At 42.5% G+C, this 21,720-nt stretch overlaps 1 protein-coding gene across 1 annotated transcript in view; it reads right to left on the reverse strand.

The window, feature by feature from the left end:
* The window catches only part of znf536 (zinc finger protein 536), a 206,290-nt gene extending 191,813 nt beyond the window's left edge, over positions 1-14,477 (reverse strand). Inside the window, 1 exon segment of the mRNA XM_063882540.1 lies at positions 14,382-14,477. The gene's annotated coding sequence lies outside the window, so the exon portion shown is untranslated.
* Between the last annotated feature and the right edge of the window lie 7,243 nt (positions 14,478-21,720).

Raw genomic sequence — 21,720 nt, forward strand, 5'->3', positions numbered from 1 at the left:
TCCCAAAAGAGCGATGGCAGCAGCATTGGAAGGAGATATGTGGGGTTGGGGGGGGGGGGGGGGTATCATAATGAGGCCATACGGCATATGCTATTGTGCTACACACACACTCATCTCCACATGTGCATATAGACGGTCGCACACGCCCCTCCCCGTGTGGTCACCTTTTCAGCGTCCATCAGGATTGTCGACCTAATCCTCGTCGGATCATCTCATCAATGCCTAGGCTGTTTATGTGTAATGGATCCCATCTAACTCCCTTTCTCTCCCACCAACCCCCCTCCATGCTCCCCTTTGCCCCCTCCCCTGCCTCCCCCTTGGTCCCCCCTCCTCCCTCGACATAACCATTTTTGCTGCTCCTAGATACCAACTTTTTCTTGTCTTATTTTATCTCTTTTACAACTGATCTTGAGTAAAAAGGCAGCAGATTTATCTCTGTGTTCAAAGTTATGTGTGGCGACAGCTCTCTGGAAGAATACACTGTATTCTAAATATGGGGGGAATGAATCCATCACTTTATCCCCTGCAGTGAGTGTATGTTCTGCCATATTTTTTATTTAAGAACGACTGAAAAATGGTATTAAAGAAATGTGTTTGGTGGTGTAAATGTGTTTTTAAAAGTTTGATAAGTCAACACATCGGTCCGATTTTTAATTAAATATGCTAAATAATACTTGATCTTAAATATGTATATGAAGTAAAACCTTGCTTTTCATACCAAACAACTCCAAATGCATTCTAGATTACTGGTCTGCAGCATTATGTTCCTGAAAACCTGTCCAGGAAACTGAATAATCATTTGTCTTTCCACCCTTCCCATCCTTCCTCACTATCTTCCTCCTCCTCCTCCTCCTCCTTCTCCTCGAAGCCTCGCAGCATGTGTAAGCAGAAGCGCACGTGCTCCCTTCGCCCTCATTACGAGCTAACTACGCTCTTTGATTAAAAGCGTGTACGGAGAGGAAGACAGTGAGAGAAAGAATGGAAATAGAGAGAGAGAGAGAAAGAGGAAAAGGTGGGGGTGGGAGTGGGGGTGTGGGGTGTGGGGGGGGAGCGAGAGGAACAGGCCGAACCTCCATAATTAAGATCACTTCACAGATTACCTCCGGCAACAAAAGCGCGGCAAGCAGCCGCCCGCAGCCACAGAAATTGGATGAAAAAGGGGTGTTGAGGAGGAGACTGACCTCCGCCGCTCTCCGCTGGGCTCCACACCAACACGAGCCTCGGCTGGATCAAATGCCCCTCGCAGCAGTTACTGACACACACACACACACACACACACACACACACACACACACACACACACACACACACACACACACACACACACACACACACACACACAAACACACACACAAACACACACACACACAACAGGTACCAGTACACACTGTAGAGTCAAAGAGACGGGGGAGAAGCTAAGTCCTTACAGACGGAGGATTCAGCTCCCGTGGGCTGTCATTTTATTTCAGGCCAGATATCAAAACACACCATGGCAGTCACTTTGTTAGAACAAGTGGTGCGGACACTTATTTTAGATTTAAAAACCACTGCTGCATTAAGCTCCCCCACATGCTCACAACGCTTTTTTTGACAACTCGTGCAGCGCTACATTGCTGCAAAGCCGGAGCAACAATTGCTTTACTATTCTCTATTCAGTTATTACTAGTATTAAACGTGTAGCAAGTCCAAATTGTACCACTTGGGTTACCAGAAATACTCCCAAAAGTGTGGACAGTCCTCAGGATTGCCTTTCCTTTCAAATAAACCTCTCTTTTCAAGGTGTACAATTCTTTTTCAGAACATTTTGAAACAAGTTGTCCCAATGCAAAGTGGTGGGGACAAAATTGTCCATTTTCAAAAGGTGTGGGGACAGCGTCCCCAGTGTAAAGACAAAGGTGTATTCATAGAACTGATTCCATCCACTGGCAGACCATCATCCCCTGAGCTAAGTCTGAAAAACTCCTATGATGCTTCCTTTACATTATGATGAAATAACGACATGAGCTTCCTTTAGCTTATTGGGGTGTCATATTTCACATGATTTGAAAATGAATAAATTCATATTGGCTGACTTATTTTCTTGTGGTTCACATCAATTTTAACGGTAAATAGGACCAACAGAAACTCCTATTTAAAATGACCACATTGAGGCTGACTTATATTCATATATGAAAGCTTGTTCTTTTAACCAAAAATCTGATATGTATGAACATGCAAGGAAATATAGGATTCCTTCTCCCACAGGTTTCCACTGACCATTCGTCAAACCAACACTTATATTCAGTGTCTGCTCTTGTTCCTTCGCTCCGTCAATTTCCACATCCTCACCCTCAGCATTCACCTCGTCCTCCTCGGTCCACCTCACTCCCACCGCGCAAACCAACCCTGATCTCCAACGAGCGGGGGGGAGGGGGCATTTACTCTAATCACAGGGATCCTGCAAGAGCGCCTCAAAGCCCTCGGGGGCTGATCGGCAATCAGAGAGACGGAGACTACGAGGGAGATGAAATAAACTCCACCTCAACTTCAGATTTGTGGGGCAAACCGTCTCCCAAGCCCTAATCGGAAGCAGCTCTTCCATGAGATTGTCCTGTTGGTGGGGTGGTGGGGGGGCGCAGGGGGAGGAAGGGAATGTAAGGACTTCCTGTGACAGGGTAAGTTCTGCTCAAAGGGATCAATGGCAGGTTGAAGTGTGGAGGTGCTGAGTCAGCACATGAAGTGGGTAAAAGTTATTTTAGCTACTGTGCTTTGGGACAAAATCGGAGCGTGTTTATAATCCCAGGGTTCTGTTCCCCAAACAGATTATTCTATTCTATTCTATTAAATGCAGGAGACCTTTATAAGATCAAGATTTTTTACCCTTTTCCATAAGTCAAATGTCCAAATGTAAGTTTCCCCCCAGTCAAGACATTGTAACCAACAAAAAACCCTGATTGCCTACCGTTGTTGCAGTGTTTACAACCTATAAAACCCTAAGATATTGATATCTTTACACTGGTTGTACAGATTGTTACCATAAAGAAAACTACATCAACAGGAACTGGTTTGTGGAGCTAAATATGGACTCAAGATTATTCAGAATAATTCAAAGGGAAATCCAAGACTTTGAACTTAGATGACAGCAACACATGCACATGTTCTAGACTCTAAACACAACTTGAACCTCAACGTTTTAACAAGACTACATGTCAACTCTCAAAATGGGGACTCTGTGAGGATTTGCTGCACTTTGAGCTCAATGCTAACATTGGGATGCTAACATGCGCACAAGTGTGTTAACAGGCGAAAATGTGCTATTCAACCATTAACGCAATGCACATTATCTGAGGCTGATAGGACTGTACATTTCCAAGGTATTTAGTCTGAAATCAAAGTATATGACAAATTAAAAATTTCACCTGTTGATGGTAGTAGATTAAATTGTTTTAATAGTTCACGTTGACGGGAATTTGCCAAATGTCATGGTAACCATTCCAATAGCTGTTAAAATATTTGACTTTGGACCAAATTGGTGGACCAACATTGCCATCCGTACAACCAAACATGCACATCATTGACTTTTTTTGCAGTTTGACTACATGTTAAACAAGGCAGGCTCTTCATACTAAATGAGTCACTTTTAATAATGACTTCACATTCCAAGATCTCACCATGCTTAAAGAAACGTACATACTTAAGATACGACAAAACAAACTTAAGTTGTATTAAACCTGAACAAAACTGAAACCCATTATTCTGTTGGACAGTTCAAACTGAGAAATAAAAACATGAGTATTTTGTGTTTTTTTTAAACTTTTCTTACTTTAATGAGGTCCATAAAGTAACAGAAGGTTAGAAATAGCAACTCTTCAAATGACCCCCAGTTTTCAGGACACACATTGTGAACGGATGAGCAGACTGTGAGTGTGAACTCACTTACACCGTTTGAGCTTTCAACCACACCATGGATGCAATGGACCCCCCCCCACTCTTAGACACAGACACACACATACGCACACTAACTCTGGATCTGACAGTCCTGTTTACCAAAGCAGCCGACAGACAAGCTGAACAAGGGCCCGGGCCACAGCACTTCCACTTAACTCTCCCCCATTACTACGATTGGTGTGAACGACACAACAAAAGAGATGAAATCCTGAGGCGAAGAAAACAACTGCAGCTCACGATCAAGAATAATAATAATAATAATAACAAAAAAGACACGGATCAAAACAAAAAGAGGAAAAAGGAAAATGGGGAAGAGGTGGGGGGTAGAGAAAAAAATGATGAGGTGGGCCTTTTGAAAAAAAAAAAGAGAAGATGATTTGAGAAAATTGTCGGAAATTGCGGGAGATCTGTTAAAGGCTTCTCTTTCAGCAGGGGTGGGAGCGTATCTTATGACTTAAAAGAGGTATTAAAGCAGAGAGTCAGGCGCCGGGGGAATTCTCCCACGTTGGAGAGCTCTCTTTTTACATTCAACCCCGGTAATAATGCAGATAAATAATAGATAAATAGTATTTAGCTCCCACCTTGAACACCAATTTTTAAAAGTAGTTCATGAAAGACTTGACAGCTCTTGGCAAGCAAATGCACTAACACAAACACACATGTGAGCATGTGTGTTTGTGGGCGCATTAAATACAACACCAGGTGGGATCCGCTGATTGTTTGAGATTGTGTGTGTGTGCGTGCACAGAAAAAGGAGAAGCAAGGAAAAGAAGGAAGGATCAAATATTTTATATGTATTTCTTTTAGGTTTGCATTTATCATTAGTGGTTTCCTCAGCGACTTATGGTTAAATAACATGAATGGAATTCCCCCCCTATACCGCCCATTCCTATGTTTATTTACAGTACCAAAACGTGTCTTGTATTTTCTTTAACAGAGGTCTTTTGCTGTCATATGCTAATGATTTTCTGGAAAATAAAAAGCCAAAAAAAGACAAATTTTTGAATATCCTGTCCTCAAATAAGGGCAAGAATAAACATGTATATTTACCTTAAAAAAAAGCACAGTAACAACCCTTACTTTGCGTCTCAGGGAAGCTACGCCTCGGAGATGTGGTCGCGGCTGCGCCAGGCGTTTACAGAAGGCTGTGTGTTTAAACGCCTGGAATGCTCACTTGCCATTTGGGTTTACTTATTTACTTTTGCATAAATGGAGAACAGTAATGTGGTATTAAGGGGGCTTCTCAGGGGGAAAGTTGTGTGTGTGTGTGTGTTTTTTTTATTTAAATGCAGCCTTTTTTTTAATGCTCCCTCAGTTTGCTGTATTAAGGAAGGCAGATGATTAATGCAGCATAGATCTAATTTCTCTTGATTAAAAAAAAAAGAATTAGACAAATAATGCCAGACAAGAGATGAGCTCAACCTCTACACTCCAACGACACACACACACTCCTCCCTCGCTCAAAGTCATCAGATACAAAATGAGCATCCGGGCTAAAATGAGGAACGAATAATCACAAAATTCCCAATAGCCAAATATAAAATGTAAAATGACTGCCTTGATCAACTGGAGCCCAGTAATCTTGAACGCCAGCCACAGCTGTACCACCACTACTGTCACTTGAAATAAAAACCTAAACCTTTCAGGGCTTTCGATTGAGTCTTTAATTCAGCCTGATGTGACATTAAAACCCTTTGGTTGACTTCCACTGGCTGTGACAAATGTACCAGCGCTTAATAGAGGTGTGCAGACAGGCCGGCATTTCAGTGACTTTTATCAAACCAAATTTATCAGCGCAGGCTCCCAGGATCTGTGGCAGCAGCTTGTTGAGAAGGAAGCCTACAGATAGCGTTAAGTACATCATCCCTCCTCTCTGTCTCTCTGTCTCACTGCTTCTCCCCTTCTGCTCGCTGCGTTTTCTCTAAGTGTTTTTTCTCCGTTCCGTCCTGTCATCACTCTGCCTACTGTGTATTTGTCTCCTTTTCTCCCTGGATCTACCGCTCCGTGTACCGGGTACTTTGTAGGCTAATAGAGATGTTTTCTCACTGCCAATTGTCATTTTTAAATATGACCAATTAGGAGCAAAAAATCCCCTACAGTAGGCTGAGGTCTAGGAGTATTTTTCAAACATTGCGGGACAGTAAACCTCTGTATTGAAGCTATAGAAATAGTTTTGCATGGGTCAGCAGTCAGGCCAGATAAAACCTAAGGATTGTCTGATTTTTTATAAAAACTCAACATATGGGAAACTGATGCATCAGCTTAACCAGCTCGTCTTCGTATCTCGCAGTACTCGGTCTGGTTGTAAGAACCAGTAGTACTGCTAATTGGATTTAAATTTGCTCTCAATACTAAACTGACTGGGAGATATTCAGACGCAGATGAACTGATCTGACCACCAGAATGTCAGAAGGCATGAAGAAGACTAAATGTTACAATCTCTGATCTGTTCTCCATAAGTTGATTTGACAAAAGTAATCTTTTTTTGATATTTAATTGTATCCAGTTAAAGAACAAGTGTTTGGATTTACTTCCAAAGGGGGCTGTGATTTTGAGGTGGCACATTTTACAGAGCAAAGTGTTTACAGGGTGTTACAACTACTTGGAAACTGTTCTTTCAGTTTAATACGCAAGTCATTTTTTGGCCAAAAGTCCAGATAAATGAAAAGTGAGGAAAGAAAAAGAGATAAAAAAAAAAAGATCAGATACATGCGAGATAAGAGTGGGAGAGAGGATGGAGAGATGACAGGCTGCGGCGGAGAGAGACAGAAGAGAAAAAGAGTGAAACGCTGGAGAGAGGAGTGCGATAAGGAGGCTTTTGAAGGGTCCTCTCAGATGCAGCCCTTGCTCAGTTCAGCGCCGTCAGAGCCTCTGAGGTACTTGAACCCTGCCTGCCTTTCCTCCACCTCTCTGTAGAGTTGCTGCCCCGCAGCCACCTGTAAACCGCTTTGACACATGATCCACTCCCACAGATGTAGAGTGGAAACACACACACACACACACATTCAGAAAACCACCGCTTGCAGACAGAGCGCGCAGACGCGTTAACGCATCATCAGTGCTCGGTTGTTTTTTAACATTAGTGCCAGATTAACAACTGGCTGTCCCACTTTTGAAAGAAGGGGACCTCACGGCACCTAATAGTCTCAACATGTTGATTAAAAAAATGCACCCCCCATTCCCCCCTCTCTCTCTCACTGTCACTTATAAGCAATAGATTCCTCAGACAAGACAAATAACCTGCTATTATCCATTGCCCTCACGTTGGCGTCAAAGTGGCACTAGGAGGATTTTAACCTTCGCCTCCTGAATGCCGAGGGAAAAAGGACATGTTGGAATTTAATCAAGCAATTAGACGGACGCCTCGCCACAAACGAGGCGATAGAGAACGGAAACTTTTAGTCGGACATACATTGCAAACATCACACAGATTCGGAGTTCTTCATTTGAAAAAGCAGTCACTGCATGTAAACTCCAAGCAGCACATCCCCCCCCTGACAAAAAATTGGAGACAAAAAAAAAACGACAGCTCCTGATTAGGCATTGTCAAAATATTTGTGACTGAGGAATTCCAGCAGGCGAGCGCAGAATCGGCTGCTCTACAAAAGAGCCATCTTCCCTGAGTAACAAGTAGGTGCAATGAGTGTCGACAGAAGAGGAGCTAGAAATCCCCCCTGGGCTAGAGAATATCCCGCTATTGTAGTCTTAACCCGCGAGACCTGGCGGGGAATGTACAGCTTTCACAGTCACTTCTCATCCTATTTGTAGCACTGCCGCTGATGTGCGAGCGCCTGGGCCAGAGCAGGTCACTTTTTCTTTATTTTTACAACAAATATCTCCGTCTTCTTTATCCCTGCTGTAGCAACCACATTTTACACCTCTTTTAAAAACTCTTTTAAGAAACGAGTCCAGTGAATATTCGAGGGGCATTCATCTGAATCGTCTTATTTTTTCCCCACAACCTCACGCCAAACCACTTTTTTCATCTCTCTTTTTTTGTATTTTTTTGTTCCACGAGGCAAGTTTCATTAAAGATCCAATTATGCAAATCAGGTGCTGGAGAGGCAGTTGAATATGCACTATAATGGTGTACAGTAATCGTTCGACACAATATACGGCATCCGGGGCCAGATTTACGAGCGCAACAGAACTGCAACGCCTCCGTCCTTTGGTGAAAACCTCTTGATCATAATTAAAGGTGCAGGAGTTGTCTCCAGCATCCTCACGCCCTCTCCTTTCCTCCCTCTTTTTTCGCTACTGTTTTCCTCTTTTTTTTTTCTTCTCTCCCTCCATCTTGCGTGCTCATTAGCAGAGGTCTGGGAAGTTTACAGAGGTCACATCCGAGAGGTGAAGCGGCTAAAGAGCAGACATGACATGTGCGATTGCGGTCGGAGATTCTATGTGAAGTGGGTAATAGACATAACCCGCCTCTCTCTCTCTCTCACACACACACACACACACACACACACACACACACACACACACACACACACACACACACACACACACACACACACACACACACACCTATAACCTTCCATCTCATCAACACTGGAGGTATTTACCACTGTCTTAGCTGAGAGAGCCGGAATGCTAAGCAGTAACAATTCTCTGCTTCAGGACCTTTGATTGATGTGTGCTTGCCTGTTTGTGTTAAGCTGTTGTCTACGGAAATGACAAAGCGCCCGCCGTTCGACACATCAAAAGGGGGAACGGTCCTGACATCGTATGATGCATCCTTAAATCCAAAATACTAACAAACATTGAGGGAAAAAAAAACTAAAGCCACACTGCTTTAATGCCAAGGGGAGCTCAGCAGGGGCAAACAAAGGAGCAATATCACGGGTTGTGAGGATAAGGTGTTTTACTTTTTTTTCAGGAAACATTCCTTGTTGGTGTTGTACTGATTACACAGACAGAAAGAGAAGTAGATAGAAGTACCTTATTGATCCCAATTGGCTATATTTTTGAGGAGTAGAGTAAAGTAGAGAAAAAAGGCATGATGAGAGCATCACCTGGACTCTCTTAAGGATGTAATATACACATACAGTAAGCAGGTTCATATTATATAAAGTTGCAAATGCATGGACCCGCCAGCATACACACTATCAGGCTTTTGTAATGTCTCCTTGATAATGATATATTTCACGAAGAGTTATGCACATTCTCTACAAATGAGCAGCAACACATGTCAATTGTTGCTGGACATGCCAACAGTCTTTCCAACATATACTTCTGCTTTGAAAGTAGGCACTTTAATAAGGGGAAACTACTTGTTAAGTTTAGATTTGGGTTAGAAAATGACAATGGAAGAAGTGAAGCGAGGTGATGAATAAGTCAACTTCTTCCTAACATTACTACAGAAGTGGAGTTACTTAGGTACGGAAATGATGTCACAAGTAAATAAATTCTAGTTCGACATGGGACACCAACATTGAACTTCTGGGTGAAAGTCGGCATTTTTGGAACATTCAGGTTCCTTTTGTGAGATTTCAGTGCAGTATTTTCCGTAGGTTTAGCTAGAAACAATGTATGAGAGGAGTCTTGAGATAGAGTTTGAAAGAATACATCCTCCTTGTACCCACTTCCGTGCCCACCTCTCCGTCTGAGAGACCACTTCGACCTCTCTTATACCATCCACATTTAAACTCCTCCTCCCCCCCCCCCCACCCCCCCCCCCAACCCGACTGCCCAGACAGGCAGACGCTCCTTGTGATGGCACCCCGGCAAGAGAGGACTGAGTCAAGCCTGTCTGTCAGCGCCTCATCTGCCCCACACTCTTTATTCTTAGATCAAACTGACGTCCGTGATTACCCCTCCAACTCATCCTCCACCCCACTGCTCCTCCAACCTTCCAACCCCACAACCCCTTATCAACCTCTCAGGATGAAGAACGTACCGGAGAAAATATACTCTCCAAACCATAGCACACCCGAGACGAAAGCTGTACAGAAACAGTCACTCTAACAATGATTCTGGATAGATAAGGCATTTTCCATATTGCTCATTGCTTCTTAGTTGTCTTGTACAGTGAGTTTAACTTTTTCCCACAAAAGCAACCTGGACAATCTACAGCTGAGTTTAAATTGTTTTTAAAACAATAGGCGTTCAGACATAATCCTCATTTAAGGAGTGAAGAAATTACAATAGTTGAAAAAAAAAAAAATGAGATCCTTAAATAATGAGCAAAGGTCAGTGGCACTGACATTTGAAAATGACTGTGATTCATCATCAACGGATGAATCATAATTGCTGTTGCTGAGAAAAGTTCTGCATCACACCCTGTGGGCCGGTGGTGCAGGTGGGGAACAAATATTGTACGTTTCTAACTATTGTGATAGAAATCTGAAATCTTTGAGGCTTCTGTCTAATGTGTGTAATCTAGCGTGCAATGTTTTGTGGTCAGGAGGACAATCTCAACCTCACTTTGCATCCCACATTCAACTCAATGCTCTGGATTGTGAGCACTCATCATATTAGCCTCGCACGGCAAACTGCGGAGCACCCGGCTCGTCGACATCTTCGCCTGTCTGGTCTTGAACTCTGCAGATCAAGGTCAAGGAGCTACAAGGCTCAAACCCAGTCTAACGCCTCTGTGTTACACCCCCACCCCCTACCCTTGTTCCCTGCGGGACACACACACACACGCTCAGACACACTGCAATACATGTACTCCCTTGCCTGTGTGCAGAGAGAGCGGATCAGAACCAGAGTGAAAGTATCCACAGCTTTCACTCGATAGGTAACGGAGTGAGAGAGAGAAAGGGTTGGTGAAGGATGTGGTGGCGGTTTGGGGGGGGGGGAGGTGCTTTCACAATGACTGCACATATCAATTAATGGCTGGCTGATGAGCAGAGCTGGCCTGATCTGGCCTGCCCACCACCGCCCTGATCCCAGCGGACCGGGAGCCCTGGCCCTGCCGCCTGTACAGCTGGAGCCCTCTCCTCCATAATTACATGAGGACGGGATGAACTGCCCTCAGTGAGAACGCCTGCCTGCACTGTGTTGCACATGCATACATCACCCACCATGGCACAGGATAACTTAAATATGTACGATATGATAACACTTCATCGTCAGATCGAGTCAGAAATTGTTCTTGCATCACAGCACCTCTATTTCTAACAAGGACAGATATTAAGACAGGATACAGACATTTAACAATCAATGAAAAAACAACTTGTTCAAGACTTGTGACCTGGAATTTAACTCTGTATTTCTCTGTATTTGATCCTTATCCAACTTTACTCAATCGTGGGACCCTGTAACCCCGGCAACAATTCACAAGTTCCATACGTGGTTGGGGTCAGAGACCATGTGGTTGTCCAGCTTCACTATGTTGTTATAACAGGCTGACTCCGATTGATTATACACACATTTTCTCCCACTGCTAGATTATGTAATTGATGCGACCACTTCACTTTGTGTCTCCGAGATGCTTGCATTTGTTATTTTTTTCCTTTTAAAAGAAAATAAATTCTAATTGTGTCAACACGGGGAATAATTCACCGGGCGTCCGACTGACAACGCGGGCGGCTCCAGTCGAGTGGGTCTACTCCACGGTGAGCTGACTGACTGACTGACTGACTGACAGCCTGTTGAAAAAGAGGACTGATTTGATGCCATCCTTTTGCCGTGGCATGCTCCTCTCCCCCCTCCATCTCTCTCTCTCCCCCCTTGTCTCCCTAATCACTCCCTCCACCCTGGTTTTCAGCTGTATCGCTGCAGTCAGTCACGGCCCGCGGCCCCCTTTAGCAACACTGACACAGGTGGGAAAGCAACTAAGACACGATGAAGCATTAACACCGCCACACACTGTTTCTCCGGGAACACATTTTGAGCTCTGTCGATCAGAAAGTTGCAACTGGAGAAAATGCCAAAAATCCTGCATGGCTTTCTATTTTAAATAAATCTCCCAAAATAAAAAAAAAACAGCCCATCCATAAACATTGTGAATTCATCTATCTGCCCTGCCATGAAGTGAGGATAAATAATGCATGCATATTTTATAAGAATAATTATTTTTAATGACAACAATGCTGACAATTAATTGGATAATTCAACAGTGGATAGTATGTGGAGTTAAAATGTGACCTGACAAATGGGAAAAATAATAATGAATATTAATTAAATTGCAAACCACTGAGGCCTTGAATTCACTACACAAATTCTGACAAAAAAAAAGGCCGGTCTGCAAAGCAAGGCCTTTTCCTTAAAAACACACACTCTTCCAAAATGTTTTCACCCGACAAGAATGACAACATTTCAACTTGTAGCAGTGCAGAGAGGTCCAGGGAAGGGCCTGAACTGTCAGAGGGAGAGGGGACACTCATCCATTCGCTATTGCATCTCCAATAAGGGAATGAAAGGAGCTGACAAAAAGGGTTTACGCCCAGACACTATTTCAGACATAATATCCGCCCTGTGCATACCATTAAACAATGACAGCATCTCAACTCGCACAGTACATCTATTTATCCCCTTTCCTTTGCACAATGGATATGAGGAAGAGGCAACATTTTTTTTTTGTTTGGCTCAAGACAACTTCAGGGAAGGTTAGAGAAACAGTGGGAACAAACATGATAGACATTGTTGAGTATTTTAAGAAGTGTCTTCACAGCCATTGTGCAGCTGTTGGAAGTGGGGTCAGATCACTCAGGGGTCAAGTCCAAGTAAAAAGGTCCAGCCCCCCCCACCAGCCAAGACGCATGGTGAGACAGAGGCTTTAAATGGGATTACAAGCCTGCATCCCTGGTGCCACATATTACTGATAATTCAATACTGCCCCATCATTTTAAGGACACATTTTAAACCTTGATGTGTTAATTCTGCAACCGGTTAGATTCTTTTTATTGCGCTCTGCATCTTGAATTTCTGGAAAATTAAAAGATTACTCCTAAAAATCGCGCGTGCACTGTTATATTAATGGCTTATGGGCTCCGTCATTTTATATTTCAACAGTAACGGAGATCTCCTGTAGCCTTTGACTCGCTCTAACTTTCCCCACCTCTCTTACAAATAAAAAATAAAGCCACAACACGCGAACGTGAATCCGCTTCCCCCCGAAAATTGTCAATTTCACAGCGGTGTTTCCCCCCTGGTCTGAATGCCATCGTAACGTCTCCTCAAAGCATAATGCAGAGGGCTGCTTATTCATAAGAGAGGTCGATCACTGCACAAAATGGCAGGTCTCACCGGCTCTTCTTCTTCCATCTCACAAGTTTTTGACACATGGTGGCAAACGCGCCAGTAAAACTTGAATCTCCCTCCCCGCACTCTCACAGCACAAGTGCGGCTGTCGGGAGAAAGTTTTCCGCGGACACTCTTACCGGGGAACACGGCTGCACTGTGTTAAAAAAAGTCACATATCGCTGATCTGTGTTGGAAATATTGCAAAACCATGCGCCTGCACGCGTTTTTACGCATTGTGTTTCAAAATAAAACACGCATCTGTAAACAAAACTTATAATAATTAAATTTCTGATTGAATATACAAAATTAAGCGGTGGGTTTAAAGGGTGTCGCAGACCATGCCTCCCAGCTGCTGTTTTGTCGCAGTTTGTTACGATCGTCACTTGCTCCGGATAATTGCACTGTTATTTTCTAATCATGATTGGGGAGACATCAGGCGCCCCCGTTGCGATGCACCCGTACAAACAAGCCCCCAGAACCTGACGAGTAAAACACTTAAATCCCCCAGCAAAAACCCACTATAACCTCCACACTTCTTCTTACCTTTAAAATGTGGCGAAGCGCCGGCTAACTCCTGCGCGTAAACGATGCGTTGTGAGAGATCATTGAATAATGAGGCATGTCCATATGATTTGACCGGATCATATTCTTGTCGGATGACGGGGGGGTGTTGAAAAGTGCGCTTCGGACCTGTAACAGACTGTCCACTGCTCGATCCTGTCCCTACAGCTGCTCCACGCCGCGCATCCTGACTTTCAGATATAAAATATTGGCTTCTCCCTCTCTGCCGCTGTCTGCCCAAGGTAAACGTTTGCATTGATGCCGATCGCCAGGCATCAGCATATTCCCTTCATCTTTCAGCTTGGACTCCCCCTATCTGGTAGGTGAAATGCATTGTACCGTTAAAAAAGCCACTCCATTGTAGAAAGCACTGCCGCCTGGCTGGATGATTACAGCCCGGGTCTTGCGGTATTCGCCGTGGACGGGGGGATAAAAAAAGCAGCTGATGCACAGAGAAGCTCGTTTTTAAAGAAATAATCCCCTCATCCTTACATGATATGGGAGAAAAAGCCTATTCTTCAGCACCTTAGTTTGTTTCTGACCTTGAACTGCCCACAAACACTCTTTTATTTCCAAATCTGCCCCCTGTATTCACACGCAGCCAGCCTCGCCGCTTCGCGTTTAAAAAATCTCCTTGGATAACACAACAACAATAAAGACACCCAGGTCACAAAATGAGTCCAAAAAGTAGAATTTCTTACCTTTCAAAGTGAACTGTTTCGAGTGTTTTCCCCCCTCTTCTCCTCGCCTTAAAAGAACTCCAGGATAAATGAGTGTTGCCTCCTGCGCGTCCTGAGCGTCAGTCACCGCTTAAGAGAAGTAATGAGTGATAAAAATGACGCTCATCTATCTGCACTGTAACCTTGTGGCGTATTTAATGTAAATAAGCCCCGTCGTGTTGCCAATCCCCATGCATACAAACGCAAAACCGCTCCTCGGGGACTCGCTTTTTTCTCTCTCAATGTATTGACGATTTATTCTTATAGCCTGGGAGCGCAATAGGGAATAATTATTTGAAAATATGATATACCAATAATGCGACCAGTGCAATTCTACGCACCTCTCTCTGAAGATTGTTCAAGGCACCCACTTTGCCGGCGAAATAAATACTTTTGTTTGTTTTTTGGGTATATTTCCAAACCTAAACTTGAAGTTGGCACAACTTTTTAGGTAAAAAAAAAAAAAAAAAACACCGAAGAAGAAGATGACCCGCAAAGGCAGGACACTTACTTGTGATTCCTACTTCCTCTCGGAGTGGGTTTTGATATATTACGGTTCTATAGGGGGGTGGAAGAGACCCGAATAATGCAATTATAGATTCAGTGTCCCATCGTTGACAAAAGACAGGACTTCAATAGAGGCTTTGTTATGGGATTATATAATGATTATGGGGTAATTATGGGAACGGTTTGGTAATAATAAAAAAAAAAAAAAAAAGTATCAAGTGCTCTGTTGCAGGGACAGCTTGTTTTCTATAATGTAAGTGTGATAAGACAGACTGCTGACAGCTAGTGGCGGTATGACGGCAGACAGCCCCGATTATTCAAAATGTCGAACCGAGAGACACATTAATGACTGAGGCGATCAGATGTCCTCGGAAACGGACATGGATGGGCCCACAATGGAATATCTTGGGGTCATATTCATAACAGCTCTGTGCGTAACGACCCCCCTTCCCATACACACCCTCATCATCCTCTCCACGCCGCTGTGCCATGCTGTACGTGTCAGAGGGAGACACATGTAAATGGTCACTCAGACAGATGACACTCCATCTGTGGGTGGACGTAATCCACACCATATATTATTATTTTTAATCATATTAATGGGTGTATTTCCCTTTTTCTGTACTTTTTGCTCATGTGGAGACATTATTATCAGGAATGTTTAAGTGGAAATCTGTGAGATTCCAGTCCTCGTTGATTTTGAGTAAATCTGTGTTAAGAGTTTAGAATTTGGATTGTTTTTGTTGATTCATGAGCTTTATGTTTTAATAATTTGGTGAATAGTTTAGTTTTTTGTCTATAGAAGAATGCAATACAGCATTTATTTTTCGATGAGCGTCAATACAGACCCTGTTTGTTAAACCACACAAATATCAATATTGCAATACTTTCAACCATGGGTTAATAATCGTTGTGTTACCTCATGTGAAGTGATATAGTGACTTAACAATAATTGCCTCTTTAAGATAAAAGCTGCTTGGATATTTTCTGTCATTTCGGACTTTTGATACGTTAAAGAAAAGATTTAAAGATATGTTTGTGAGTCATTGTGTATGTGTGTGTGTGTGTGTGAGTGTGTGTGTGTGTGTGTGTGTGTGTGTGTGTGTGTGTGTGTGTGTGTGTGTGTGTGTGTTTCTGTGTGTGTGTGTGTGTGTGTGTGTGTGTGTGTGTGTGTGTGTGTGTGTGTGTGTGTGTGTGTGTGTGTGTGTGTGTTCTCTGAGACATTAACAGATAGCCTAAATATCTGCTTTCTTCCCTTTCCCAGACAAAACATGTCTTCCTCTTTAAAAGACACTCCACATTCATTATGCACTATGAAAATCAGATTCTCATGCTTGCTCCTTTAAATGCTTATATGGGATTCAGTTTGATGCGTATGAAACTCTTTTTTTCTTCTTTCCTTCTTTTTATTTTTGGGAGCTTTTTTTCTAAAATAAAATAAAACTTTCCCTCCCCTTAAATAAATTAGCATAACCATTTCCCATCAATAATATGGCTATCTCTATGGGAGTGATAGCAGCGAGCAGTAGGGGTGTTCCTTTGCCGATTCTCCATGGATCAACAGCGCGTCATCAGCTCCTTTTGAACTTGTTATAGCAAGTCAAGTGATTCTTTATCGGCTGACAGCCCTGACAATGAATCGGGGATGGGAAAGCAGGTCAAAAGGAAGTTGCCATATGGACTTAAGCATGCAAATTTCGAACAATACGTAGCAGCAAGGGCTGTACTCTCACCATATATGTGCAAGAAGCCACGCAGAAAGTGTTATTGTAAAGGCTGACATGGATCTCAGTGGCTTAAATTAATTGTGTGAAGAGTACGGAACTAATTTAAGATACAAAAGGATAAGGAGAAACCAAAATATAGGTGCATTTTATGAAAATATAATTGATTTTACATTATAAGTGGTTCCTGTTGCCTTGTAATGATCACTGACTGGATACTTAACCAATCTCTTCAATAACTAAGGGCATACAACTGATTTTCAGCATCAGTTTTATACAAATTAATATGTATTTGTGCTTACATGCAAAGCATGCAGCTTTATCTGTCATTTAAAATGTTATACAACTTAATCCTTTGGGATGAAGCCTAACTGTGAGAGAGGTTTATTTTTATTCTACTGAGTGATGGACTCTGTGAAAATCAGATAGGAAAGAGTGCTTCAATTTGCAACAGGTGTATCACCTCCCTGTCTGTTGGCCCTGTTTTAATTCTCTATTTGCATTAAGGCTTATAAATTAATGGCGTCACACGTTTGTGTTGCTCCCATTGATTATACTTCAGTGAGTAAATTAATGTCACACATTTTAATGTTGCAGTACCCACATTTTGACTTCTCGCTGGGCTGGATTCAAAATGAATGGGGTTTGTTGAGCAGGCAGGGAAGTTAATATATCAGAGGGAGGGAGAGATTTGGGGCCGAACTGCGTATCTGTTCAAGTGCACGGCCTGTGTGTGTGTGTGTTAGTGCTGAAGGCATGGGAGGCAGAGGGAGTGTTGGCCGCCAGTCCTGGGAGGGTCATCACTGCCTTATTACTGCCATGTTAGTGACTAGCAGCTGAAGATGGCTCTGCTCCCTGCCCCTCTGCTTGGGAGTCATCCAAGACAGCGTCCTCCAAAAACAGACCGGCCACTGTTCACTTCTCAGATAGATTAAGATGTTATTCCACTGCTCTGGCCATGTCTATCCCACTCTCTCTTTTCCCACTTTACCAGACCCACATTTACAACATGTTCCTCTACGTCGCCCAGAGGCATGCTGCTAATTTCAACTATGAGCAAGTAGATGCAAAAACATAACAGCACAACATGATTGCAAAGTGTTTCACTATATTATGACATTTCATTTGGCTTATACCTTTTCGAAAAGCAAGTTACAACTAAAAGCTAAGGACATTAGCTTTCAATAAACTAAACCATTGTAAGTAGTGGCTTCAAATTAGCCAAACATGACTAAATTACGTGCTAAAGCGAGCATTTTTTTTGTTTTTGTTTTTGTGGTATAGTCGAAACAGATAGGTTTTCATGGAAGATGCAGACTTTCTGCTTTTGTGTCATTAAGCCCCCAGGAAGTGAGCCTGGCATTGAAGCACATTTCCATAGCGGCAAAACGGTGGTACTACACTTGCATGTCAGTCTGTGATGTCGTAGAGCCCAAAAATTACATTCCTATTGACTTACATTGGGAAAGAGTCCAAAAGTGTTATGACGAACACTTCAAATATCCTTTATTTAAGTTATTAGGTCTTACAAGTTGTGATATGCACTAAATATCCAAATCTAGATTTATTTTCCCTCCTTTGACAGAGCCCGAGACCAAGCGGGACTAAAGGAAAACGCAAGTGCATATGGGCCCAGATCCCTGGATGATCTGGGTATTTTTCACACAGAGTCGGGCCACTGAGCAACTTTCATAGGAATGAACGGGGGCCCCGCCTCCAACGCTGTATCCAGTTCTCTTTATACTTCAATGTTACTCGTTTCCTACTTGAGGGTTGAGTCTGCATCGGCAGCTCGATGAAAAACATATGAATCACGTACAAAACTGTTGGTCAACTATTTGCATTGTGGTTAATGATGTAGGAACAAGAATGAATCAAGCCCCTCCTCCAACGCTGTATCCAGTTCTCTTTATACATCCATGACATCAATGAGGAGCTCGTTCTACTACTTTGTATGGCAAAAATGTGTGTTTTTGTCGAGGGAACCTGGGTCCCACTCACAGTAAAGGGAACAACAAGCCTATTGGACGATGAGAAGCAAAAAGCTGGAGAGTATGGTTTTAACCAGGTCCTGAATTCATGATGTTGTTTGTAACAGTTTACAGGGTACTACCAAACGATGCAGTTTGTGGTGAGTATGTGCAGCGTGTGTTTGTGTCTGTATGACTGCATGCGTCTTTAAAGCCAGATATTATGCCCAGTTTATATTTAAATGCAAACACAGCGGAGACTCTGGCTTCCCCCAAGAGGGAAAAAAAGCTTTTCCTTACTTCAAATTGAGTTTCTCAAAGTCTAATTTGTAGCAGCCCTTTGATGAACAAATGTTTTCAGACTATCCTGCTATAATGAAAAGGGAGTGAGTGCAATTTTAAACAATCCCGAGCTCTGAACCCTCTGTGACTGTAAACTTTAAAAATTAAACTTTAGAATTTGTATCAATTACACTTTCAAGTTCTGACGGGGCCATAAATAAGAGCCAGGAGTGCCGGCTATGGAAAACGTTTACCACACAAGATTCATTTCCACTGCAGTCGTCTCCGCCATTGGTGTCATCAATCCCTCATGTGAGGCATTTACGTTTTCAACAAATACACACTGAACACACACTACTGTCTCAGGCTGTCCCTTGATGACTGGGGTCAATGAGTGTGCGTGTTTGTCAGCTTGGATCGTTAATGAAACGCTCACACAAATACAGCACAGGCAAATATTTATAGCCCAGCTTGGAGATTTCATCACGGACAAATCTGTGATTCTTCAGGAAGTACTGTATTTCTTTATTTGCCAGGCAAGAGGGTATAGTCAAGATCAAACTTGTTCCGGCCTTGATGAATGTGTAGGAGCAGGAAGTATACTGCCTTTGACTTATAACCAGTGTGATTTGAATTTAAATCATATGAATCAACGTCTGCCCAGAGAAGAAATGAAATATTTCTAATTGGACACATCTGACTCTAATTGATTAAGAACAATGATCTGCATGGTAGGTCCTGAATATCCTTGTTTTGATACTGATTTGATTTATTTTTATCCATGGCTAAAGGAAAGGGAACTGCTGTGTGTTTTGCGTGTCCATAAATCTCTACTTAGATAAACCTTCAGAACAAAAGTTGTGTTATACAACTTTTTATTTAAATATCGTTCATCAAAGATTTTTGGAACTCCAATGTAATAGTTACACATGGGGCTGGTGCTCGGGGATATGGGTTGTTCACAACATTTTTTTTATATAGCCAAAGCGTGATTGTTGACTAATGGAAACATTGTGAGGTTTACCGTCTCTGTTAATGTATTTTTTATTATTAAGTGTGATTAATAATTGGAACTATTGGAATAAAAAACATTTTTTATACACAGTTTTGAGTACTTTTTAAATCTTTTTATTTTCAATCTATTTACTTGATTTTTTCTTTTTTTTCTTTAGTTTGATGCATTATTTTTTTAAATGTTGACAGGCTAATTCAGTGAAATGAAAAATCTGCATTCAATCACGTTCACAGGAAGGTTGCATTTATTTTTTCAGTTTTCACAAGCTTTTACCGTAATGCCTGGTTAAACAACATCTAGGTTAGTTCAAGTTAGTAGTTCATCTTTTTTTAAGTGGATTGGGGGGTCTACCAACACATATAATCTTGTCTTGGCATTCAAACGAGTGTGTCAATAAGAAACAAAGGGGAGATGCCAAAGCAAGTCTTGTGGTGGGACATTGAAAAAGAATGATGGGACATATTATATTTGTTGTTGATGTTTGTAATATTCTAATTTAACACATCCTAGTCGAGTCAAGTCGCTATACATGTATATCAAAAATATTGGATTTATCGGCCGCCCCTACATTGAGTGAATCGTTACCTTCATACATATGTGTGAATATGTTTTGCTTCTTTGTTTACCTGAATCAATCAAACGTGTGTAATACCAAATGATGATTGATAACATCTGTAGTCAAAACCATGATTTTTTGAAACCCTAACCCTAATTCTCATCAGTAACAGACTTAACTCAACTTTTTCATTACCAGTCAGTGGTTGCCCTTAGATGTGTACTGTTCCCCTCTGGGTAGGCGCTCTCATGCACTACCACTCGCTCTCTCTGTCTCCTCACCTTTCCACCAGAGTCCATATTTCTGGATAGTGAGCTATCATATTTTACTATTACCTATCAATTGGTTTCTAATCGCAGTAACGAGGCAGCTAGCTGGCTGGTGACAGAGCGCTAACGGCCTCGCAGGGAACATTAAGGAGGCTGGGTTATGCTGTGGGCCGTTAACTACCTACAGGCACTGGCTAATGGCTGCAAATGACCTCCTCAGTGGCTATTAGCACATAATTAGAACCTGCAGACCAGTGGTGACCTCCGCCGGACACACGTGATTACTCCTCTCTCCGTGTGTTCCCCCATACTTCTCTGCTCTCTCCTTCCCTTCCTATCGTAGTCTCTCCGCTCCTTTTCCCTCCTTCTTGTTACCTTTTCTCTAATGCTCTGTAGGATTACATTGAATCCCTGGTGGGAAGACTACCACTAAAATTAATCTCTTTATAGTGCCCCACTACAGAAATACTCCACCATACTGTAAGTCCTGGGAAATTGCATTAGGATAGAATATTCATTGCTACATTCATACGAGGTCCGATTATTGGTATAAAGCGGTTTCAGTGTCAGGGTGAATTTAATCATTTTTAAAAGCTTACGGCCCTTTTTTTTTTTTACCTTGCTGACAATTGCCAGCACCTCCTTGACCTGATTCAGCAGCACTTCCTTAAATCAGCAGCTCTGCAGGGAAAAGAGAAGCTAAATAGCAGCTAAAGTGCAAGGTGCTGCCACGCCACAAAAGGGCTCAGTCACACTAACCTCCGTGTTCACTTCAGCAACAGTCTCCCGTTACCCGGAACAAAAGGGATGCTTTACTAGGTTAGTGTCAGCTCAGGAGCAGCAGGGAAACAATGAGAGAACAACAAAGGAATGTGCTGATTTTTTTTCGTGTGTGTGTGTTAGGGGAAAATGCTACACAGTACCAGTGCCTTAAATTATCAGTGAATTATCTCTGAGCCTGTGGGAATTATGTGGGTTATTTGTAACAAGCAGTCAAG

This window comes from Eleginops maclovinus, chromosome 4 (genome assembly GCF_036324505.1).
Source record: "Eleginops maclovinus isolate JMC-PN-2008 ecotype Puerto Natales chromosome 4, JC_Emac_rtc_rv5, whole genome shotgun sequence".
In the NCBI taxonomy this organism is placed as follows: Eukaryota; Metazoa; Chordata; class Actinopteri; order Perciformes; family Eleginopidae; genus Eleginops; species Eleginops maclovinus.